Source organism: Ammospiza caudacuta, chromosome 9 (genome assembly GCF_027887145.1).
Source record: "Ammospiza caudacuta isolate bAmmCau1 chromosome 9, bAmmCau1.pri, whole genome shotgun sequence".
NCBI lineage: Eukaryota > Metazoa > Chordata > Aves > Passeriformes > Passerellidae > Ammospiza > Ammospiza caudacuta.
This window is the reverse complement of record NC_080601.1, coordinates 33,268,675-33,294,430: the sequence shown is the minus strand read 5'-3', so window position 1 is coordinate 33,294,430 and position 25,756 is coordinate 33,268,675.

Here is a 25,756-nt window from a genome sequence, read left to right as displayed (position 1 = left end):
CATGCAAAGGTGGTAGAAAGCATTCTCCCTAAACTTCTGCCTCTGAAATTGTCTGTCTCTACCACTCTGATTTACTTTGTCACCTCGCATCATTTTATAACCATTTTTGACACTAAAAGCAATGTTTTCAAAATATTTGGCCAACCCCTACAGGTCTCAGGGGCTCTTCCACAGCATTTCCTGTAGCCTGCAGTGTAACTAGAGCTCCCACTGTGGTTTTTGCAACTCAAAGGGTCTCCAGGTTGGATAAAAAGTGTAAAGAAATGAACACTTCTGTGCCCTGTGTCATATGTGCTCAGAATGATCTGCTAGCAGAAATTTAATTTTGTTTCCAGTAATTTGAGGTTATGGATAGGATTACATCTCCCAGTCAGAGAGAGACATTAATCAAGAAATAGGCCTCTTAATCCTCCTTTCAATTTTAATGAAACACTGTAAAAATGCCTTTCACCAGGGGATGTCAAGTATCAGTTGTGCTTTGATTAACATGCTTTTGTGACAGGTTTACTGTTGTACCATGTACCAAGTTATTCAGCAACCTAATTTAAGCTGTCTGTCAAGGGAAAACAAGTACAAAGAGAGCATTATTTTCTCATTGGACTTTCAATAACAGACTTCTCTATCTCCAAACTTTTTTTTTTTTTGAAATGCTGGTTACTCCACACCCGTTGTGACATTTTTAACCTTCAGAATAAACGGGTAAAGGCTGGACGTGACACACATCACACTGTCCCCTGAATGGCAATTAGGGAACAGATAAGGAATAGGAAATGTTTTTGCAGCTGATGTAAGTTAAGCACTTGCCTTTCTCACAGCAAAGGGGAATTTGGATCAACTCTTCTGGACTATAATGGGTGCAAATCTGGGGCAGTTGAGAGGAGCTGCTGGGCCCTGAATCTTTAATCTTTTCTTCTTTTTTCCTGTCCCCTTTCTGAAGTCAAAACACATTTTCAATGGAGGCTTTGTGGTTTGAGTTGGGTTTGGCTTCTTCTCTGCTCAGTTTTTTCTAATGTGGCTTCATGATATTAGATATGAACTTCCTCGTGGCTGGCAGCCAGCACCAGACAGGCCATTCTCTCTCCCAGGCCCTGAAACCTGACAGGGGAGTGCCAGGCCTTTTCACAGGACTTGGTTTATTTTTAGAGAGGGATGTTTTTGTTCCTGCCTCTTTCAAAATTGACCTCTTGGAACAGAATGGCTCCAGATCATCTCCAAGTAGAATGCAGCTGGAGACTGGAGTCTCCATGCAAATGCAGCCTGTTCCAGCTAATATGGAACACAATATTAGAAAGGAGCTGCCCCCACCAAGCTCAGTTACCAGAGTGTGACCGTGTTCACAGGGGTCTGAGGATGAGGGAAGAGATGAGGACCTGACTCCATGTTTCAGAAGGCTGATTTATTATTTTATGATATATATTATATTAAATCTATACTAAAAGAATAGAAGAAAGGATTTCATCAGAAGGCTGGCTAAGAATAGAAAAAGAAAGAATGATAACAAAGGTTGGTGGCTCAGACTCTCTGTCCAAGCCAGCTGACTGTGATTGGCCATTAATTAGCAACAACCACATGAGACCAATCACAGATGCACCTGTTGCATTCCACAGCAGCAGATAATCATTGCTTACATTTTGTTCCTGAGGCCTCCCAGCTTCTCAGGAGAAAAAATCCTAAGGAAAGGATTTTTCATAAAACATCATGGCTACACCAGAGTGAATGTGAGTGGTGTGAGTGGGTGAATTGCACTCCTGAGCTGTGGAACACAGACTGAAAACTCCACAGTCCCCTCTCTGGTGTGTGACTGCTCTGTGGACAGAAGAAATTAATTACAAGGTGGCTTTCCATTTGAAAAGATTGTAAGTGAACTCTCAGCCTGATTCTGGTGACAAATTGCTGCCAGGAGGCCGTGGCACCCCTTGCCTTGCTTGGTTTCCTGGAGGGAAGGGCTGGAGGAGCTGCAGCGTGTGGAAACCAGGGAGTCAGGGGCTGGCAGAGGTGCCATCCCCTCTGAGCTGGGCTGCTTCTCCCTGCTGACAGCCAGGAAGGAAAGCTGTGCCTTGTCCTTGCCTTGTCAGGTTCCTCATGGCACCCAGACCTGCTGAGGTGCCCAAGCTCTGCTCCCCCTTTTGCTCTGCCAGGGTGCTCTGTGCATCCTGCTGACCTGGGAGGGTGCTCAGGAGCCGTTTGTAACATCCTAATGGCCATATTAACACCTCTCATTGTAAATGACAGGGCAATTAGTCTCAGCACAGCAGTTTGAACAATTATGTTTGGCCTGCTAAAGTGACAGAATATTCATTAATGCAATAAGAAAAAAAAAAAAAAGGTCTCCTCAGGGTTTGTTGCTCTGAGGAGAAGTAGAGTGGCTGTTTGTCTGCTTTAATCCTCTCGAAAAGAATGAAAGTTTGTTTGCAGCTCTTGCCAAAAATTCTCAGCTGTCAAACCTGTTTCTTCCATGAAACACACTGAGGGTAAGTGTATCTCTACTCTCTATTCACAGTGAAGAAGTTTGAGAGAGAAAAGTGCCTAAATTTCTATTTTCCACAAGGCCAAAGAGTCTTGGGTCCTCTTAGCTGAATCCCAAACTGTGATGATGGAATCCCCTGATAGGATTTATTAAAGGGTGCACTTATTTAGCGTCAGAAACTGTGATGGAGGTTGTGCCAGGTCTGAAAGTTTCTCAGTGTTTACACTGCTTTGCACTTGATGTCTCATTTGAAAACAGAGCTGTTTTTCTGGAGGAGCCTGTGCTTCCAGCAGAGCCAAGCCCAGCTCTGAGGGCCTTGCTGCCTTCAGCAGGACAGCCAAAGCCTGGGGCAGCAGGGACTGTGGGGGCGCCTGGACTGATGCTGTGCCACATTTCTCACTCTCTCCATCAGATTTCACTGCTCTTAGCCAAGTAAAGGCGCATGTGGTTTGATTTTGTCCACGAGGCTGCTTTTCCCAGCAATGGAAGCTCCAAAATGGTGGATCAGTCTTTAGTCACTTGCAAGAATTCTGTTTGAAACCCTGAAAATGATTAATTTAACACATTGGTTTGCTTACCTGCTCACTTTTAGTCTCTTTCCTTTCTGACATGCAGCAAGTGATAATTTTCCAGGGGTGTTTCACCTGATATTACCATCACAGATCTCAGGGGTCCTGTGGGATTTCCTTGGGCTTGGAGTTTTTTCAAGAGGTTTCTGATGGATTTTGGGTGGAGGGCAGCCCTAAAGGCAGACTCATTTTCCCAACAACCTTTGTGTGCTATTGCTCTCAAACAACTTGAATGATTAAATTTAAATTTTGTTTAATGTCTTAACCAATGAGCATCCTGGTACCTTGGATGAGGTGTCACTGGTTTGGGGCTTTATTTTGGTTTTCCTTCTGATAAATCCATCTGAAATCTGACGAGCGAGGTTGTGATTTTTTAAAACATAGCTTCACTCCTAAGTGAAAGCTGTCATTGCAGATGTGGTTCAGCTCAGTGGAAACATCAGGACTGTGTTTGGGACTGCAGGATCATGACATCTTTTTAAGCACAGTGGGAGACAGATGGGTGAGCAGCCAGCTTGATGCAAGAACAATAAGAAGAAATGAGCTTTTTAAAAATAGAACAATTGCATTTGGAAAGAGGATTGGAGGGGGGTGAAGCTGAGAGGGAAATAATTCTCCCATGATTCTATCCTGGTTTTTATATTAAACAAAACATGTTGCAACATTGTCTTCGTTAGCAATGAAGTGACAATCTGGAGCACTTCCAAATTGGCTGGCTCCAAACTGCTTTCATATTGACCTGAAATGTCAGCTGCTATTATGTTCTGCTGACCACTGATTGCTTCCAGAGTAGCATTTTCTCCTGTGAAATGAAAGAAGTTCCATCTCAGTGATCTCAGTGTCTCCTGGTGCTCGTGGAGAGCGATAGTCATGGGAAATGACAGTGCCTTTATTTCAAACCACTTCTCAGTTTGGCTGAAATGAATTGTGAATGTTGGAGTTACTCATGCTGTGAGAGTGAGTTCTGTGCAAGAATGTTTTGCTCATCTATAAGATCCTCCACTTCACCTTCTTAGGGTTAGAAAACCAAGGTGATAAGTGCCTCTGATTTATTTCCCTGCTTTCACGCACAGGTACACAGAGTTGGACTTGGACATAGCAATGCTGATATCCTGCTCTGCAGGCAAACTTCTAAATTTTCCTGTGGGACTATGTAGAAAATCCCCATAAATATGGAGAAATGGTACTTCTGGCAACAGTAATTGAAATTCTGTGATCGGTTATCAAATGGTACGATGTTTTTTTTTAAATTTCAAATCTTTTTAAAGCCCCAAAATGGGTGCAGATCTTCTTGTCACTTGCCACGCTAAGATGGCAGAGGAGGTTTGGATATTTTTCACCCCTCTGCTGAGAAGAACTCTGTTTCAGGAAGCTGCTGCTGGTTTTATGATTGCAATAACCCATGGAGAGAGCAAACAGAATGGCACTGGGCACTGGGTCTGGAGGTGTTGTGCACCTGCATGTGAAAGGAATGCAGAAGAGGAGCTGCAGCACAAGGGCGAGGTGAGAGCTTCCCAAAGTAAAGCCATGAATGAAGCCATGACTAACTGCTGGCCTTTGGAGAAGGAGATTGGCACTTCCAAAGCATCCCAGAATAGCTTTGTTTACAAGACTTGCAAATAATTGAAATATTAGCAGTGCCGCTGAGTCACAGGGAGATGAAATGGTTTTCCAGCTGCTGTGATGATTCTTGTGAATCTGCAGGGGTTTGTCCACTGGGAGTTTCATCCCTAACAGTAGAAATAGCAGCTCATACTATGAGTCAGGGCTCATGCTTAGCAGAAGGCAATTAGGGCATTGGTAAATTCAGTAAAAGTGAGTCAGTGCAGGAGCAGACCACGGGGCTCCTGAGCTGGAGCCCACCTTGTTTTTCTCCAGTCTGGTCCCTTCCAAGCTCTTTCCCCTTCAAGACTGAAGTCCTCCATAGAACTCCAAAACAAACAGCTCTCCTGAAGCTCCTTTCAGTGGGTGCTTGCCCAGCTGTCTCTACTGATGCTCTCTGAGATGTCCAACAAACCAGGCACGAGGGGGATGGATCATCATTAAGGATCATCACCAGGGGGATGGTCCTCAATCCTCTGGGAACATCAGAGCTCTCAGCAGCAAGGCAAGGCTTCAGGGATGGATTTCTGCTCCCCCCTTGGTTCAGGATGCTGGCCATTGGGAATGAAGCTGAATAGATTTCCCAGGGTGGGTCTGTCCCCTCCTGGGTTTTATCACAGCCTTCAGAGCCAGCAGGAATTTTGTTGGATTCCCTTGTTACAATATTAGCTGCACTTCACTGAGGAGTCTAATGCTTTAAATTCTGCTAAAATGGCCTCCCAACCCCTGCAACTGCAGGGGGAAAAGTTCTGGCCAAATAAAGGATCTGTGAAAAGAAACATATCTTTTTATATGACACCCTGTTAGCCTTAATAACAGTTTTCTCTCTGTAAGTGCAGTAAAGTATGGAAATATTGCTGTGCTACATGGTGCAATTTTCTGACAGTGATTTTCTCTGATAAAAGCCTTCAGAGAGTGCATTTTCCTTCCCACTTATCTGCCATCAAAAGGCAGCAAATACATTCAGCTGTCACTCTAAACAAAATATACAATTACTCTGGGTTGAAGTTTTAAGCAGAAATAATTTCCATAGCAAAAACCCCTGCAGCTATTTCCTAAATGCTGTGGTGTTTGCTTCTAGCTTTTAGCATCAGGCATGTATCACCTGTTTTGGACATTTGAATGCAAAGATGAGATATCACAAGTTAAAACTCAGCTCTTGCCAAATTAAATATTTGCTGGGCTGAGCCCAGCTCATTACTTGACTGCTGTTTTGCACCAGAGAATGAAAAATCTTTTCTAACATACCAAAGGTGGTTATTTTAGGAAGCTGACGAAGAGGGCAGATGTTATTCAAGTGGCTGGATAAGAAAGGAAAATAGTACATATTAAGCCTTCTGTAATAACCAGGTAGATGAAAGTGAGTGGAAATATTCCTGAAATATGCTGATTTGTTTGGACAAATCTAAGCAGAAAATATGAGATGGAAATTTGGTACTTCATCTTTCACAACTTGAAATGTTAAATTAAGGCTGCTTATAGCTCCTGTTGCTTGGAATAAATTACTTTTGAGGCATCTCTGAGCTTTGAAAGCACCCAAAACCCAGAACAATGTTCCTGTGGTGTGGTTTCACTTGCTTGGTTTTTTTTGGCATACAACTTATATTACAGATCAAGAAGTTTCATGAAAGTGTATTTAAAAGCTGAGATGGAAATTTTTTCTTATCTTGTTGCTAGGGCTGAACCTAAAAATAATAGTTAAAAATCAACTTATCTTGGCAAAACAAACAAAACTTTCTCCTTTTGACTCAAATGGAAAGATCATTGGAACAGGCTATCTAGGGAAGTGGTGGAATCACCAGCTCTGCAAGTGTTCAAAAAATATGTGGTTGGTTTAGTGGAGGTGGTGATCCTGGTTAAACAACTGGACCCAATGATTTTAGAGGTTATTTCCAACCTTAATGATCTCCTTTCTTTTGGAAGTCACTTAGGCTTTATTCCTCTTTCTTTCACCCCAGCTTTAAAAAGTTCTATTTAATCTGTGTCATTCTGAAATGCCAACTCAAAACAGTTGAAAACTTCTAAAGGTATTTTAGCACTTCTAAACTGGAACTGTTGAGTTTGGAAGAGAAATCTCCCCTCCTGCTTAAGGCAGAAACACCAACCTCCTTTGAAAACATGAAGAAAAAACCTATTCTGATACTTTTAGTGTCACAGAATCACAAAATCATTTAGATTGGAAGGGACCTCTGGAGGTGATATATTCCATCCTCCCTGCTCAGGCAGGGTCAGCTGCAGCAGGCTGCCCATGTCCTGTTGGGTTTGGTGTTTCCATAAATGGAGATGTCTTCTTGTTTTTTCCCTGAAACTTGAATGTTAATACACTACTAGTTTTTGTCTCCTCCCAAATTCCACCTCTGCAAATTTAGCATTATTCAAATAGAATATGAAAACCCCCTGCCATCTCACTTTTTTTTTTTTTTTAATTTTTTTGGTTTTTTCTGGGATACATTTCCCAGAACATACTGCCATTTGCTCCAGTTTGGGTTTTGTTTCTGTTGGTTACATACATAGCATTCTCTGGAGAGCACTACAGCATCTTCAGGTTTTGTACAACGAAGTCTGATTCACTCTTCTTGTGGAAATTTTCATATTATAATTAAACTTGGCTTTTGTTCAGAGGGTCTCTGCAGTGGGGATTCAAATGTGCTGGAGAGGTCATGTCACCAGTTAGAGCTCCTGCAATGAAACAAAGTCAGGATGCAGATACGTGGCCCTCAGTTAAATGATGTTAATTCAGTTTGAGAAAATGAGTATTTAGCATTTCGTGCTGTGTGAGGATATCATTCCAGAGTGGCAGAAAAAGTCATTGACCTTCCCATGCAAGCAGCTTTGCTTGGGTATTGTGAGCTGAGCCAGCCCTCCTCTCCAACTGGCCCTGGGTCTGTTGTGCCAGGGTCTCGGTGCTGGAAGGTGATTTTGGGTTTTGGTTCATCTCACACCCAAATCTGGGCTCTAGAACCTCATCAGTGTATCCTGATCAAGTCACCAATGGGACAGATCATTTGTCTGCTCCTCTCCTGAGGATGTTGGAGCTAATCCAGGCTTAGAGAAGTCCAGAGCACAGCAGGACTCAGCCCACAGAAGCAGGATTGTGAGCAGAAAAAGAGAACAAGCCTTTTGGTGAGACTTGGTCAAGTCCGCTGCTCTGCTGTTCGTATTTATCCAGCAGTGGTGCTCAGCTTCACAATTAATAATCTAACACACTTGCATAGAGGTCAGGCAGCAGATGCTGCCATTAGACCTGACAGATTCACTGATAAACTCCCCTTCAAGGCAAAGCATTTTAGAAGAAAATGAATATCAACTTTTAGTATTTCCAACCGCATGTGCACATTCACAAATATGTGTCTTAGCAAAGAGCTTATTCTTCATCTTCAAGTAGAAATATGCACTACGAAGGCTCAAACTTTTGAAGCCATGCCACACACAATAAATAAAATGGATATTTCAGATAAGATATGTGACAGGTCTGATTAACAATTCTTTAACTACGGTCAAATGTTTGTGTAGTTAACAGCAAATGCGTTCTGAAGAATGAATGGATATCTCACTAACATACAGAATATCTTTGCATAGTAATAATGGAAGAAAAATCAAATTATTCCAGAGTCTGACTAGGCATTGAGTGGAGTTTTATGAGAATGTAAATTGGAAAGACAAAGGGCCATATCTCTGCATTCTCACCAATCTTTTATAGGTAATGAATTGTTTAGAAAATTTAGCTAAGGGAAAGCTTTTGAGTTGGAGCCTGACAGTCCTTCAGGGTATTCTTAGAGGTTATCTCTGCAAGGCAGGTGGATGAGGAAAGAGACAAGCTTAACCCTATAAAAATAATTATGATATATTATTAGCAATAATGGCAGCCTAATGGAGTCTTTTCAGCAGAGACACCACTGGCTGCAATTTCTCTTTGTCATCTGCATAAAAAAGCAACTCTTAATGAAGCCTTTATTCTGGTAATTTCTCAAACTCAGTGAAATTAGCAGGAAACTTTCTGCTCTGGAAACTTCTCATGGCTCAGCAAACTTCCACACTACCATTAATGGGAACACCCCACCAGGGCAGCAAGGTTCCACACTGAAACCAGCACCAGAAATCTGTTCAGACCACATGATCCACTAGATCCAGAGTACACCTGGGTTTTCAGAGTATACTTTTTAATTTCTTACCTAAATTTTTAATTTCTGACTTTCTTTTTTACATTAAACAAACTGACATGACCTTATGATGGTGTACATATCAGAAGCTGCTGGATCATTTTACTTCTAAAGGCATAAAAAGTGCCTGTAATAGTTGTGGCTCTGTGTAACAGCTAGATTGAGGCTGGAGAACCTACACATAGCCCCATAAATCAACTAAGGAGAGTAAAAAAATAATTAAAATCACTGTAGGAATGGAATTTGAGAGACTGTAATGAGCAAACAAAACACCAGATGCATGAAGTCTCACTCCACAGTCCATTGCTTAAAAAGATTTGGGTAATGCTTGGAGAAAGGGAAAGGGAGAAGAGGACAAGGATGACATTAGCAAAAAGCAGGGCACATTACACAGTCAATAAGTAATTGCTGCAATTGGAGCTCATCATCTGCTTAGCACTTAATGTCTTGGCCTTTTCAGAGTGAATCTTATTAATACTAATGTCTGAAGAAAACAGTACAGCCATTATCTCTTTTGATTCTTGTGACGCTCAAAAGTGAAGCTCTTCTCTTGCTTTTGATCACTTGACTCTACCAAATCCTTCATGCTGCCAAGGGCTCTCAGACACTTTGAACTTGCCCCCAGAGTCTCTGAGGGAAGGAGTGTCAGCACTTCTCCCCTGCAAGCACATACCAGCTCCTCCCAGTCACATTCTTTTCCTTCAGATGTTTGGAAATGGAGCAAAAAACATCAGGAGTCATTCCCTTTCCCAGGGCTCAAGGTGGGACCAGCCAGCCTGTGTTTTTTTCCAGCAGATCTCTCAGAGGTGATGCTGAAATGCCTCACTGGGCTAGGATGGCTTTTGGTCATACCCTGTTCTTTAGAAACCACAGCATGAATTTCTTGTATGAGTTTTGCTGATCTTTTATGTCTCTTCTGTTTCCTTCCATCAGTTTCCCCAGTTAGGAGTAACCATTTGAGGTGCTCAAGGCCCTTGCAGCAAGAGCAGAATCATTTGCAGTCCTGCAGAAAGAGGTTTCCTGTGGATTTTCTCCGAAATTGCCAGTCAAAAATCATTAGTGTGCTCTAAAAGTGAGGGTAAGGCAGAGGCCTTGGAATGAAAGTGTTACAAAGACCTTATTCTGTGTCTTTTTCAAACATTGATTTCTGAGGAAAGGAGATCATCAACAAGAGAGCAAAACAAATCCCCACATGCTGGCGTGGGCCCATTAGAGGAATGCAGGCTCATTAGTCCTGCTAAATATGATACTGACTTTACTGTGTGAAGTTAAAAAAGCAGAGTGAGGCCTGGAAAACCTGGCAGGAAATCAGCCAAGATCCATTATATTCTCTTTCACATGGCTGGGTAGGGGTGGCACTAATTGAAAGCCAGGCCCTCTCCTTGCTGACTAACACGGGGCAATTTTAATTTCACCTGATTATGTTGTCCTGTTGTAAGAAGTCTGACAAAAACAAGGCTCGTGGAGACTTCTACCAATGAGTCCTTGGCTGCCCAAAAGCTCTTTTGGAAGCTGGAAGGTTTCCTTTAGTAAATTGACTGACCCATTTTTCATTACTAAACATCCCAGATAAATTTTTTACTGTACTGCTGCATTTTAGTTAAAGCTGACCAGGTTTCTGTAGTTTATCAATCTGTATTTACTGCATGTGTGAAACTTTAAATATTAAAATGGTAATATTAAAAATGCTGCAATTCCTTCCCACCCCCATAAGAAAATGACTTGAGCAAGACTGGCCACCTGAGTGTTGCCAAAGAGTGGGAGTAGATGAAAAAAGTTTTGTTGTAGGAAAAGACCATACAGTAGTGGAATTGTTTTGGGAGAACTTTTTGTCACACACTTGGATAAGAACTGTGGTTCTTTGCTGCTTTTATCAACATTATTTGTAATTTCCTCTTATATTTCCCCTGCTTTTTCTTTGCAGTTCCCTGAGCAGACCCGCTCAGCTGTATAATAAGGAGATGAGTTTTACCTCCTTTTTATCACTGCAAATCTAAAGTGACTCTGCGGAAGTCTAACTGATGTTGGCTAGGGGAGAAATTGTGCCACTAAAAAGCTTTCTGGAGAGAAAAATCCCCTCTCCATTTGAGGAACAAATTAACTACTGGAGGCATCCAGTTGGATGCACCTCTCTGGGCCCAACCACCAGAGAGATTTAAAAGTCCATTATGCTAAAGCCTAATTCCTTCTTTGCACAGAGGAAATGTCCCAGCAAGCTGGGCTGTGGCATGGTCCTGAGCTTCCATCAGGGAAGGGATTTAGATTTACAGCAAGGAAACATTTGGTGATTACGAGTACCAACTGCGTTAATCATCGGCTTCAATTAAAACTCACTGACGAGCTGCTCTGGGAGCCGTGTGGCTGTGTGAGGGAAAAAAGCCAGAAGGAGCAATTCTGAGCAAACTCAGTGTGCCAGAGAGGGATCACCCTCTGCCTCTGCTGAGTGCTGACACATTGCACAGAAATGGGGCTCTGTCAGAACAGGATGGGCCCTTTTACGAGGTAAATCTGCCCTTTTGTGTCTTTTAGGGCACGACACCGTGGAGGCTGCTTTGTTTGAGGAGGGTGTCAGTGTGTGGTGCCACAGGGATTTTGCTGCTGGATGGCTGCTCCAAACAGGGCAAAGCTGAGTCCTGCTGTGACTGTGTTCACAGGGGGCTCAGGTTGAGGGAAGAGATGAACATTTGACTCCATGTCTCAGAAAGCTTGATTTATTATTTTATTATATATATTATATTAAAACGATACTAAAATAATAGAAGAAAGGATTTCATCAGAAGACTGGCGAAGAATAGAAAAAGAAAGAATGATAACAAAAGCTTGTGTCTTGGACAGAGAGTCTGAGCCAGCTGACTGTGATTGGCCATTAATTAGCAACAACCACATGAGACCAATCACAGATGCACCTGTTGCATTCCACAGCAGCAGATAATCAATGTTTACATTTTGTTCTTGAGGCCTCCCAGCTTCTCAGGAGGAAAAATCCTAAAGAAAGGATTTTCCATAAAAGATGTCTGCAACATCCTGCCTTGTGTTGTCCAAATGGCTTCTCCAAGGCCAGGTTTGGAGGCCCAGCCTTCTGGGGGTCAGCACCCAGCACCCTGCTGAGGGATTTTTGGAAAGCAGGAGCAGCCCACTAGTTCCTTGAGCCATCTAGTGGTGCCTTCCTTGGCCATTGAGCAGAACATCTCGCTGAAAAAACCATAAACAGCATCTCATTAATGTGAGAAGAGTGATTAGTACCAGCAGCAGGCCCACCACAATGGAACCATCCATGCTTTTAGGGGGGTTACCAAAGCAACAGAAGTTCTGGCCTGGAAATGGCAGTCAGGATGAAGAGGTGATGCCAACATAGGATGCTCAAGGCTAAGAGGATTGGCCTGTTGTGATCTGTTTTGTGCTTTTGTCTTGGTGTTTGCAGCCCTTTGTGGATCCTCACTGAACGAGGCTGGGGTTTATAAAGCAGAGCTGAACTTTCCGACCTGAAACCTCAAATCCTTTTCTGATGGTTTTTGTAACTGGAAAGCGGAAATGGAGCCTTCAGTAATTCAAAAGAGATTTAATGATCAAAGCTGCAATTAAGAGCGTGGTGAGTCATCTTACAGTCGTCCATGTGCTGAAACCTACAGGCTGTGCAAGAGATCATGTTGTCATGCCTGGTTTTACTCAAAACCAGGATAGAGGAGCCGCTATAGCTTCCAGGTTCACAAACAATCTGAGCTCTGCAGACCTGTGTTTATAGAGCAGAAGGAAAGGCAGCAGCCCTGAATCCTCCATCAGTGTATTTTATTTAGTAGTTCTGTCTGCAACATCTGAATTCATCATGGTGCTTATTACTTTTTGCCTTCTTTCACTGTGTCTGCTCTCAGTAGGAATCTTGATTTTATTTTTTTCACTTACACTAACAAATTACCCACCAAAATAAATACAGAAGAGCTTATCTTTAGAGTATTATGCTGGCTTTTTTGCTTTCTGCAGCATGCACTAACAATGAAATATTTAACTGAAGTTTTCACAGTATGTGCATTTTCTCAAATTAAAATTGCAAAAGACATGCAAATGAAGATAAAAGTACCCAACCATGCTCAGAGGGTTTCTCAGAAACCCTCACAAGTAATCTAATATTTCTTTATAATCCTGTTGTTTTATTCTGCTCAGTAAAAAAAATATAGTGCTGAATAGAATTTGGTTTTAGTAAAGGAGAAACTTCTTACTAAAAATATTTAGCCTGTCACACACAAAAGCAACTAAAAGGAGAATTGGTAACTGTCTACTGGAAAAATGTAATAAAAATTTTGATATTCTGCTACTAGTCTTGCTTTCCCTGTTCCTCAGTTCCCTTCCTAGTGGCAGTGAGGTATTTCATTTCAGGTTTTATTTTCAATTTCTCATAATGGTTGCAATATTCAAACTCTAACCCACTAGAATGTGATTGCCTACTTTACAGAAATCATTGCTGTAGCTTTGCTTCTGCAGGTTTATTTGTAAAACAGGCTTTTTTATCTTGCCATTTCTGACATCAAGTGCCTCTAGTCAGTGACAGATAGATAAAAATAAATGCCAGCTTTTACAAGAATCCCAAAAGGAACATCTAAAGTAAAATATAATGCAATATCAAATAAATTGGTGCTTTCTTTCCCAGCTTTATCTGAAAAGAGACCTGCTCTGGATGCTGAGAGACAAAACAGGTTATCAGATCTAGCAAATCTTGCAAACAAGCAAATTCAAATAACTTATCATGGATTAAATCCATTGTGGTCACTTCAATTCAGTTGACATAACACAGCTATAGAAAATGGTCTTAAATCCTTATATTACTTTACAAATTCAATTGTTTAGTAAATGAGAAGTAGAATTGCTATCTCAGTGCATGAGAATGGCCTTTATCTACTGCAGTCACAGAGTTTAATGGGGAAAAAGAAGAAAAATCCTGTTAAGAAAACATGGATCTTGAGCTAAAGGATTTTATGGACTTTTTCTAGAGGTGGCCCAGGATGGGACAAACATTTGATGTCTAAATTTGGAGGGAGAAGCAATCCATCTAATAACTGGGCAATGCTTTTATCATAGCCTTGCCTTACAATGGAGGGAATATTAGCAGAAGAGGTGAGAACTTCTCCAGAACTTGGAAATGGTTTTCAGTGAGTTCTGACAAAATCTATCAGGAGCAGTCTGAGATGGTTTGTACCTGCCCATGGGTTCAAAGAGCTGCAGTTGCTCTATTGTGGTACAGCAATGTCTTGGTGTTGATATTAAGAGCCAGAGCAAAACCCTCTCGAGGGAAGGGCTACACTGTGTAATTTTGGAATTCCTACAGGAATTCCCACCTGTCAGTCACTGGTTTGCTGCTAGTCTGGGCTAGCACTGCTTTTATACCTTATAGATCATTTGGCCTCACCAGTGACATGGTGAAATTCTTATTATCCAGCAGGGAATCTTGTGCAGTGGAATGACAGGGAACCTCCATAACTCGTAGAAATGAGTCCCACAAGCTCATAAGGTAGCTGGTAAAAAAAAAAAAATTGTTGCATGAATTTGAAGCTTTCCTCTTTTGCCCTTTCTAATTTCATTGTATATCCCCTACTTTTCTACTACAGAAGAGGAAGTTATAGAAATTAACTGATGTTTAAAAATTTGATGAGGGAATATGAAAGTCCACCCCATGTGCCTTTATCTTTTCATGAATCTCTGTCCTGTTCCACCATTCTGTGGTGGAAACCACCTTCTCTAAATTTAATCCCCTCAGACATCCCCAAATCCTGTCATATATTTACTGTGAAAACTGTCTTGGCCGCTCCCACATCCATGCAAGTGGGGATGACTTTGCTACCAGATGTAATCATGAGTGGATAACTTTAATCTTGATGAGAACCAAAAGCTTGACATTGAGGAGGAGGATTTTTCAGGGCTCAGGCACTGAAAACAGTGACAAAATTTGGCTCTATTGTACTTACTTTTTATGTGTGTTCAAAAGAGGAAAAATACTTGCATTTTAATATCAGTCCAGCAATCTAAACTGAGAAGGAAGTAATTATACATGAAAGAAATACAGTCTTTTGTAATAACACTTTTAAAGTATCAGTTTCATTCTATCATAATATTTTTATGATTAGATTTACCTTCTAATATTTTAATAACTTTGGTATGAAGTAAGGAAGTCCTTTGTAGCTTATCTCAGAAGCCTGTCTAGGACGTGGCACTTAATGAGGTTTATAATTCGATATGTCCACATCTGCATCTTTAATAATGCCTAACATTTAATCTTCATTGCACCACTTGAATCAAAAGGTCTAAAATTAAACCTACTGCAGCTTAATCTAATAATAAACATGCGTGACATTTTGTGCAAAATGTGTGCCTGATCAGCACGGTGCACTCTTACAATTGTATCAGATGGGGAAAAACAGAGTTTAATCAGCCAAAGGTGGATGGTGACATTTAACTCCCGTGGATGCATCCACTTTGGGAAGCTCTAAGATCCTGCCCCTGGAAGAAAGGGCTGGTTGTTAGATCATCACCAAATTTAGGTTAAAATCCCACTTGTTAGAACAGCATTTACATGTACCCTTAACAGGTGGTGGGATTTTAAGACCCTCTAACTCCAGACAGGTAATTTTGGTACCTTCAGCAGGAGCTCTCTGTGGAGTCAGTGGTGAGGTGCTCCTGTTTTCCCCTCATAATTTACTGGAGGATGTGAGATCCAGAGGCACCTGAACATTGTTTGGTTTGTCACCCCTGCAATGCCAGTGTCCTTCCCACCCCAGCTCCCCTCAGAACACCTTGTAAGGTGTTCTAATCCTGCTGGGACCACGTTTTCCACTTCTCAGGTGGGAATGGGAATCTCTCTGGAGCACAGGAATAGCCTTTCAGCCACAGCCGTGGCATTTGGTGGGGTTTGGTAGCCACAGTAGTAGGGTTGTTCTCCTCCACTAAAGAATGAAGGACTGCATATGAGATGTTCATGGGTTTTTTGTGCTCAGAAGGAACTATGGATGGGAAGGCCCCCCAGATTAATGGGAATTTGCACAGGGAGCCAGAGCAGAGGCCAATTTCTGCAGAGCTTTGTGTGGGCTCAGCGCTTTGCATGGGACCTGTGGTTTGCTGTTGTTTCTTCTCAAGTAAATGTTGCTCTGCAATCAGGTGCTGTTCTTTGAGGGCTGCAACAGTTCTGCCCTATGACACGGACATTTATCCCTGCTGAAAGTGAGACAAACAAGCTGGAAAGACAACATAACATGTAGAGACAACATTTTGGGGAACAGGCAGTGTTAGAATTGACTAGAACCTGTTAGAAACAAGCTGGAAAGACAATATAACACGTAGAGACAACGTTTTGGGGAACAGGCAGTGTTAGGATTGTCTAGAACCTGTTCAGGTGAAATGATGAATCTGTGAAAGCTGAACCCAGGTATTTAAAGAGAAGCTAAAGCTTCTCATTTTTCCTCTCATTTATTCTTAGGTCAGCTACACTCATAATCACTGTTTAAATTAGTTACAGGTGCAAAAATTAGCAGTGTCTATAAAAGATTGGAACTTCTATTAGACATTGATTTGAGATATTTCCCTGTATTTAAGCGGCTCTGGCTGTGGAACTGTAGAGCAGCCAAAGTCTTTATTTAAAATTTATTTTGAGAATGGTGAGCAACAGTGCAGCTCCTTCACCCGAGACACCTGTGTGATAATCACAGGAAGTCCCCATGACAAATAAAAAGGAGAGTTTGAAATCAGCTGGGTCAGGGTAAGATGCTTGGGAGGAGAAGAAAGGCCGGGGCAAGCTCTGCTGGGGTGTAGAGTCCCCTGCTGAAGCTGAACCCTCACAACTCAACTGGGCTCCATCTGACTTGAATTAAACAAGGGCTGATCAAAGCCTACAAACCTCCCTGATCTCTATCAGCATGGAAAACTGAAGGTAAAAATTCTCAGTGTCTTTCTGTTCTTTTGAAGTCAATAGTGAGCTCTGTGCGAGGACACAAGTGCCGTTTGGGCAGCTGCAGGTTTATGATCATTTTGATGTAATGTTTATGCAAGGGGAGGGAGAGAAGCTGCATCTTGAAATTATAACTTTGCAGCTGTGGGTCCCCTCTCCTCCCCCAGACTGGTTTTATCTTTGGGATTTGCTTTGTCTCATGGTGATGCTTGAGGCACAATTACATCTAGTGAATCAGGGGAAACCATTGTCTTAGCTTTTCTTCAGCTATAAATCACAAACTATTTTTGTACAACCATTTCCCATTCCCCCTCCTGCCTTCCTTGCATACTAGTGAGGTGAGCTGGAGGCTCACTTGATGAAAACATCCTGAACTAAACCAGCTGGAAATAGAGGGTATAATAAGCCAGGCTGCTGTCAGCCCTGATCTATTTTTGTTTGATCAGTATCTGATGGTGATTGAAAGGCTGACTCTCAGAGTTAACCACCTTGAGGCCAACCTTGAAATCGTGTCATGTTTGGCTCCTCGAGAGCATCTGAAGCATAATGTTGGATCTAGAGCACACACAGTGCAAAGAAAAAAAAAAAAAATAAAGCTGGCATCTTGCTACACTGCACAGCAAAAGGAAAAGCAACATGGAAGGAATCTGACAGATGTGCAAGGCAATGGAAATGCTGCAAGGCAGAAGAGGAGCAGGTCCATGTGCATTAGCAGGACAGAGCAGTGACTTCCCCAGGGTCCAGGTTGACTTCATGTCCAAGAGCTGCTGCAAAATAATGTCCCTCCTCAGCAGGGAGGAGCTGTGTGAGGGCAGTTTTGCCTGTGTATGGCTCAGGAGGGCTGGAATCAGAGCAGCTCCTGGAGGTAACAGGCTCTTGTTTGCTGGGGAGTGGGTTAGGGAGGGGATGGAGAGTGTGTTTAGTCATGTGTAGGATGCTTGTATAGGACACATGAGCAAGGAAAACAAAATAAATGTTGATTATGTCAAATAAAGTCAGGAAAAAGTGGCAGTGATAGGTCTGCTGCAGAGGAGAGAGCATTGGTTGTTTTCATTCCAGTTTCTGTTTTCTGACTGACAGACACAAATAATAGCTGTGAGGCCAAAAGGTACAGACCTTCCAATCATACCTCCCTGAAAAGCAGAGCTGTGCTCTCAGGGGTTGTGTAACTGAGGCTAACAGCAACAAGCCATGACAATGAGCTCCAGAAGGGAGAGTTAGCAAAGTCAGTGCACCTACTGAAAACAGTGATGGTTCAGCACAGACACCAGGAATGGCAAGGGAAGAGTTGTGTGTGAGTAGCTCTCACTTTATCTGCACTGGAAATGCAAAAGGAGCTCACTTCTGTTGCCAGAGGTGAAAGAGATGCCATGGGGATTACTTAAAACGTGGCTTGACTCTGGGTCAAGGTGCTGTATTTGATGCAGAGTTGCATTTGAGACACTCTCAATACAGCATGATAAAAAGGTAGTGTGCTGTTATCACAAAAAGATACATCAAAGAGGTCTAAGCACAGGCCCTGCTAGGACATAAAGGACTTTGTAAAACAGAAGTTGTAGTTGATACAGAAATGGTTTGCTATTCCAAAACATTTTAACATCATTCCTATATTGGCCTCTCTAGTGGGTTTCTCACGAGGTGCTGAGGCCAGTCTCTGGTATGTAATCCATAACATACCACTGGTGCTTTCTAATGCCCTTCTGAGAGGGAAGGATTTTCCCCTTAAATGGAAAATCCATAGAAAACCATTGTGATCAATGATGAATACTTTCTATAAGGGCAGCCTTTCTCTCTTGGTGTCTGTTTGAGATTTTCTTTTATTTCCTCAGGAAGCAAAGCTCCTCTCAGCTTCCTGACTGAGAGGGAGTGGTTGTGTTTTCACCTGCACAGTTCATCCAAACAAGCTCCCCTTTGGATGGGGGGATGAGAGGCTGCTCACAGCTGGGCAGGGCTCTCTGCTGACCATGCACAGGGGCTGAGCTGTGCCCCAGGAGATCAATATTGGATATTGGACACGCTGGGGTGGCCACAGGGTTGCTGGGGAGCAGCTGGGGCTGCAGGGAGGGGAGTTTAATAAACTGTGGACAAGGATAGGGCAAGGAGGACTTGCCCTTCATCCTGTTTGTCCCTGGAGTTCAGTGCTAGGCTGAGCCTCAAACATGACCTTCAGCTCCTTGGTGCCACAGGAGAGCCAGGGGAGGGATGGGAAAGGTGAGCCTGGAAATTCTGCTGGATTTTCACTACTGCAGGGAAGTGTTAATGTCAGTCCAAAGCCCTGAGAGCTTCAGGGCTGTCAGAAGCACTCTGTGCCTTTGACCGTGTTCACAGGGCTCTCAGGTTGAGGGAAGAGATGAGGATCTGACTCCATGTTTCAGAAGGCTTGATTTATTATTTTATGATATATATTACATTAAAACTGTACTAAAAGAATAGAAGAAAGGATGTAATCAGAAGGCTGGCTAAGAATAGAATAAGAAAGAATGATAACAAAGGCTTGTGGCTCAGCTCTCTGTCTGAGCCAGCTCACTGTGATTGGCCATTAATTAGAAACATCCAACATGGACCAATCACAGACGCACCTGTTGCATTCCACAGCAGCAGATAATCAATGTTAACATTTTGTTCTTGGGGCCTCTCAGCTTCTCAGGAGGAAAAATCCTAAAGAAAGGATTTTTCATAAAAGATGTCTGGGACACGTGCCTGTGTTGCTTTGTGGCGGGGCTGGGTGGCTCCCCAAGCCCCACCTCTCTGCCAGGTGAGTGTGACAACCCAGCAGATTTGCACATAACAAACCTCCCACCCTGCTGGCTGCTCAGCCCCACCTGCACTGCTTGGTGTTTTTAGCTAATAGGTGCAAAAAAAGGAACGAGGAATGAAAGGTTCCCAATGGCTGTCAGTAAATTTATTTTGCAGTTAACAGCCTTTGTAATGCACAGCCTAACTTTATCTCATTTCACTGTGGGTGTGCTGGAATAACTGCTCAAGTACTTTGTTAAAAAGAAAAGCTCTCCACATTTCCATTAACTCCCGGCATGGTGTCTGTCTCACTTGGCTGCACTAGGTACCATTTACAGTTCAATTTCACAGTCATGATGGACTGAAACATATAAACCTGCTTTCTCTCCACTCCACTACTCACATGCCTTAATAAACAGAGACATTCATAAGGTCTGTTACTTTTATTTTTTCTTTGCAAGTCTATTTTTATGAATTAAATCTTGAGCTAATTCTTCCCTGCGAAAACCAAACTACCAGAGGAATAAATACAGAGTTATCTTATTCAGTAGGGGGTAATAAGCTACTATTTTAGGGTAGCAAGCCAGGCATACTGAAGTTGTTGCAAACTAGAAGTATATAAAAAAATCCAGCAACAAAGAATAGCATTGTGTGATGTCAATCTACAGTATGCATGTGTTTATATAATCACATTGGAATTCACTTTGAACTTTAGCCTGGAAAATTTACTTAGTGGGGGGGGGAGGGGGAAGGATTTGAGTATCTAAGCACCAAAATAGCTAAGACAAAGTAGTAAAACTGTGTGGTTGGTTGTGGAGCAGAACCACGTGAAAATGCAAAGAATCCCTTTTGTAACGGGTAGGGACAAGTAAGCCACTTGATCGGTGTGGTATGAGATAAGTACACAGGCCATGGGAAATGCTGTGTTGTTCACATTCCTCCCTTATTGTTTTTCCAAGGGTGGTTAATTTTTTGCCTTTTTAAGGAACTTTTTTTTTGTACATGACTTGTTCTTGCTCTGCTTTCGTAATCTGACTTCTCCACGGAAAAAGAAAGGACAGTCACAACTCCCATTCCATGAGAGAAAACAGGGGCGAGGGGTCAGAGCACCACACTGTCCTTTCTCCTGTGGCTTTTTTGGGGAAGCAAGAAGGAAAAAACAAACCCAAACCCATATTTGACCCACCACAGCTTTTATTAGCCCTCATTCCCGCTGATTGAGGGGCAGCTGAATAGTCCTGATTTCAGTACAACTACACACAAAATCCCTTCTCTCTGTAGGGTCTGTCCCTCCTGGCCCTTTGTAAAACTGGATGTAGCAGCTTTTCTCTGTCAAGGGCACGTGAGAGAAGCATTCTGATGCCCTAACCATGTTTTTTAAAGTGTTGAATACTCAGCAACCTTTTTTTTTTTATTATTTTGGTGAGAATTACAAAAGACCTTAATGTGCTGGTTGTTCAGTCATTTAGAAAATTCTCTTGCTTTTGCTGATGATATGGAAGCAGAGCCTGCTTCAAAGCCTCCCCAGAAATGTTTTGCATGTCACCTTTGTTATTTTTCTGTATTATAGCATGTCCTGTGACAGTGCTATGGCCACACCTTGGATCATACATGGCCCATTCTTCATTTGTGTTCAAGGAAAATCTCACTGTCAACAACACTAATTCAGCCTGCAGAAGGTGTTGGTTGTGGGCTGCTGGTGTTTTCATCTCTTTCTGCAGAGCAACACAGACCTAAATTACTAGGATTTAATCACTAGTGTCAGAGCAGCTTTGCAGCCTGCCTCTTCCCTTTAAAAGTTGCCATTTCAATGTATTTTTTTTTGAGAAAAGCCCATGTTTGGGATTGCATTTTCTGCTTAGACATTACAAAGCATATTTTTTTTCCTCTTAGTAAATGCCACCTGTCCTAAAAGGCAATTGGATGACTTCTGTGATAAACCACCTGTGCTGTGTAAGGGCACCATGATTCATCTGCAGACCTAGCTATTGCAATAATAAAGCTTTTTCTACTCAGTTAAGATAATTTAATTACTTTATTTGAGCTGGAAGACATAAGCATGTAGAAACTTCCTCTAAGTGACTCACAGGCTGTTTGGAAATTCACCATGACAGCCAGCATTTGCTTTTAAGTTTACTCTGCCCCCTGTTTTATTTGGCTTTAGCAAGAGCTGTTAGGCTGTGTGGGCCCAGGTCAGCCCTTTGCATCTTTCTGGAGATGGGGATCCAGGAGAGAGGCAAAGCAGGGGGACACTGGGTCCTGTGTCCCAAATCACACCCTGCAAATGTGTGATGGGGTGAGAGGAGGAGGAAATCCTGCAGCCCTCTCCTGCTGGTTGCTTCCCTCTGAGCCTTTGGAGCGCTCTCAGTGAAGCAGAAACACATGAGGAAGAGGAGGATGATCCTAGAAAAGCTGGGTTCACTCTTCCAGCAGTCACAGAGGTCTGTACCCAACACCTCAGTCTTCTGCTGTTGTAGGAACCCTCTGAAATCCTCCTGACCCATCAAATGCAATGTGAGAAATGATGAAAGACTGTGCAAATGCACAGTGGCTGTGCTGGTGGGCCGTGGCCTGAATCCATGGATGGCTCATGTGGTGCTCAGTTGGAACAGCAGATTCCCTGTGCCCCTCCTGGGGCTGGACCTGCAGGAGTGGATGAGCATTTCTGGTGGGTTTTTAGCTCAAATCCACATTTCTATGGCACTGCATTTATTTTATACACTGGAAAGCTCAAGACAGATGTTGCTTGGCTGGTTGCTCTATCTGTGCTCCACAAATTTGGAAGTGAAGCATTTCTGTTAACTCAATGCAACAACAGAAATTAAAGAAGACATTTCTCTGTGTCATTAGACCTTGTTATTCCATGTAATTCACAATTCTATGATCCCACCACTCTGTGTCATTAGACCTTGTTATTCCATGTAATTCACAATTCTATGATCCCACCACTCTGTGTCATTAGACCTTGTTATTCCATGTATTTCATTACCATTTACCTGAAGCAATTTCTGCAGCCAATGAGTTTTCTTCATCTGCTTCTCTCCAGGCTGTTGGTTTGCTTCAGTTATGAATTTTGTGAAAAAACTCAGCTTTAACCTTGTGGATCTTGCAGTATTCTTGATTCATCTGCAGTCAATAGCAACTTGATCCTTCTCTTTCCAGTGTCTTTGTGATTCTTGTTCTCCACTTGGAGCCTGCAGGGTTTTGGGATATCTGAACTTATATTTTGTTGTCCTCCAATAATTCCGCGGTTCAGTTTTGCGGTCTTTCATCCACTTTTGTTCAGATTTTATGAAATTAATTTATCAGGTTCAGTTGGGTCCTGCAGATTTTTCCAAGACTTCTGTTACAATAATATGTTGGTGTGTTTTTTCTGAGTCCTGCCCTAAACCCAGCCTGTTTATCTCTAGCTATTTTTTTCACCTTCCCCTTGATTCCTCTTCTTTCTCTTCATTGTTTACTCTGTTTTTATTTATATTCTTGAGGAATTGGTTTGTACAGTTCTTTAGCTGTGGATTCCCTACCTGTTTGTAGCATGTGTTTCCAATGCCATTTTTAATAGTTTTTCACTTTTGAACTTTTTTCAAAACCATGAGACTTTTGACTCCTTAGTCTAAATAAACCAACCAAACCCCACAACCAATAAGCGCAAGAAAAATAACAACAAACCCTGCACCTGGTCCCTTCTATTTGAACCAGGAAGTTTTTCTAGGGTTCTTTCATCTGCTGTGCTCTGGTCTCTTCAGAACAATCTTTCTATTCTTATTTTTCCTGCTCAACTTGAGCTGTTTTTTGCCACCAGCCTCTTCACCTCAACTTCTCCTGCTCATGTGCATGAACTGATGTTCATAGGGAGTCCCCTAAATGCTGACTTAGTGACTGATCAAAAACCATGTCAGAACAAATAAAAGTGTTGATACAAGTAAGGATTAGCAATGGACACAAAGCAAAGTTTTACTGTGCCCTTCTGAGAGTGCCTCTGAAAGCATTCTTAGGAAAATGATTTTTTTTTTCCCCCCTCTCTCCTTTTTATCAGACTGACTGGGTTTTGCTGGCTTTGTGCCATCTGACAGGGATGACAGGAAACAATAGGACCTGTGTGTAATAGCCTGTGTTTCTGGTCTAGATTCCTTGCCAAAATAGCTGCACTTAGCACTTGCACAGCTCTTTTCATCTTCAAAGCCTTTCCCAGATCCGATGTAAACAGCCAGAGTTCCACTGGTTTTGGTGGCAAAGAGCTTAGTAGCCTTCAGAAAAGGATTATGCATTTGCATGGAAAGTAGGAATATCAGCTGCTGCTCTGCTGGCTCAAACTCCATAAAGGTATCAGGCTTCAAGCTAGAAAATGTTATTAGCTGAATGAGGTTCAGTAACTTTCCTTGTGATCAACATGCACATTTCTGGCTATAGTTTCATTGGATGAATCCGGGATTGATTATTGAATCAATCCTTTAATGTGTTTACCAGAAATGCAATTGCTGACAGCAACAGTATTTTTGAGTGCAATTGATTTTGATGTTTTATCAAGCCACGTTACCTGTATGTTCTAATGCTTATGCCACACATGTGTGCAGGTATTGCCTTGGCAGGGTTTTTTTAGTGTATTAATATCCTGGAGATTTACTTTGTGATGTTTCAGAGTATTTAACAAATAAGACATTTTAATTCACTAGTACATCCTATGCTATAGATAGCTAATCCTAAGTATATCCTAAATAGATATTTATATACACAATTATATAAAATATGTTACATAGAAAACATAAAAATTATAAATGTTAATATAAGACTTAATAAAATTAATAAAAATAATATTTGATATTTTATATCTATAATTATATGAAAATATATCTTAAATATGTTGCTGTGTTTAACTTGGGGTGCATTTAAGAGGTCAAGCCCTGCTTCATCCCCCGATCCTTTGCAGAACCAGGTCAATCTAGCCTGGGATCACATTTATTTGGTCTTTTTGTCAATTATGTTCTTTTACCTGTTTAGAGACTGATACCCAGTTTGCCTTATAGTCAGGTGACTCTGCTTCTATAGTGAAAATTAAACCAATTTTCTACAACTTTCTCTGTAATTTGTGTTTGTCTATACTTCTTATGATTCTTGCTGATCTTCTCTGAACTACCTCTAAATTTTCTACGTTTTTCTTGGTGAGATGCTCAAATCCAGCTGCAATATTCCAGCAGAGATCTCTCAGCTGTATGTAGAGCAGGATGTCCATCTTCCCTGTCTTGCACATGATGCATCTGCCAGCGCCTCCCAGAGCAGGACCATCCTTGTGTGTGGTGGTCCATGAAAATATCCATTTCTGCAGTGATTTTGTTGAACCTCTGACCCCTGACTCATGTTTTTGTGTTTGATTTCTATTTGTGTCTTTACTGAATTTTATTGTTTTGATGTCAGACCATTACTTATGAACTGGTGCCCATTTGTAATATGAATTTATTAGCAGCAGGAACTGCTATGGAAATGAGAGTTTCTCCTCAAAACCTGTTTGGGAAAGGATGGATGAGGTGGGGTGAAACTGTTTCAATGGTTGGAATTGCTTTTCCAACTGCCCTGTTGGAGCAGCTCTTCCAAATTTGTCAGGAACTACAATAGCAAAAGCTGCTAATATTTTTCCTCTCAATATGTCCATTTTTATGGCATGGACATAATGAAATGAAAAATATTAGCACTGACTCTGAAAAGAGGGCTGTTGCTACATCTGTCCTTTATTGGGCATTCTGTCAATCTGGACATCAGATTCTTGAAGCCACCCTTCCTGTGGATGTTGAGCCCTGGCTGGTAAATGTAATGTGTGAGTGTTTTGTTTCTGCATGTGGGAAAATAAGCATGGGTTAAGCTGAATTATGTTCTCTGCTCTGGGAACACCATGCAGCAAAGCCAGGATTTTTAACCACTCTTTCAAAGTTATGAGCTGGTGCTTCAGCACAACCTGAAGAGAAATTACCTCTATAACCTCTGGAATATGAAAGATGGTGAATTGAATTAAACACTCATCTTTGCCAGCGACTCATCTGCTTTTTAGTGTCAGTGGATGGACAGGGTTGTCCTTTCTCTTTGAAGCAGTTCAGAGCAATTCCCTTTTAATTTGTCACCAGTGAATTCTGCAGGTCTCCAACCAAAATCTTCAGGGGCCAGTTCAGCAAACCTGACCTGGCTCTGGTGTCCCCAGAGCAAGTCCTGCTCCTGGGGGAACAATGTCATTGCTACAGCTATACTTCATCTGCAGCAGACCAGGAGAAAGAGCAGCTAAAATGTCTTTAGCTGTCTGCACAGGCAT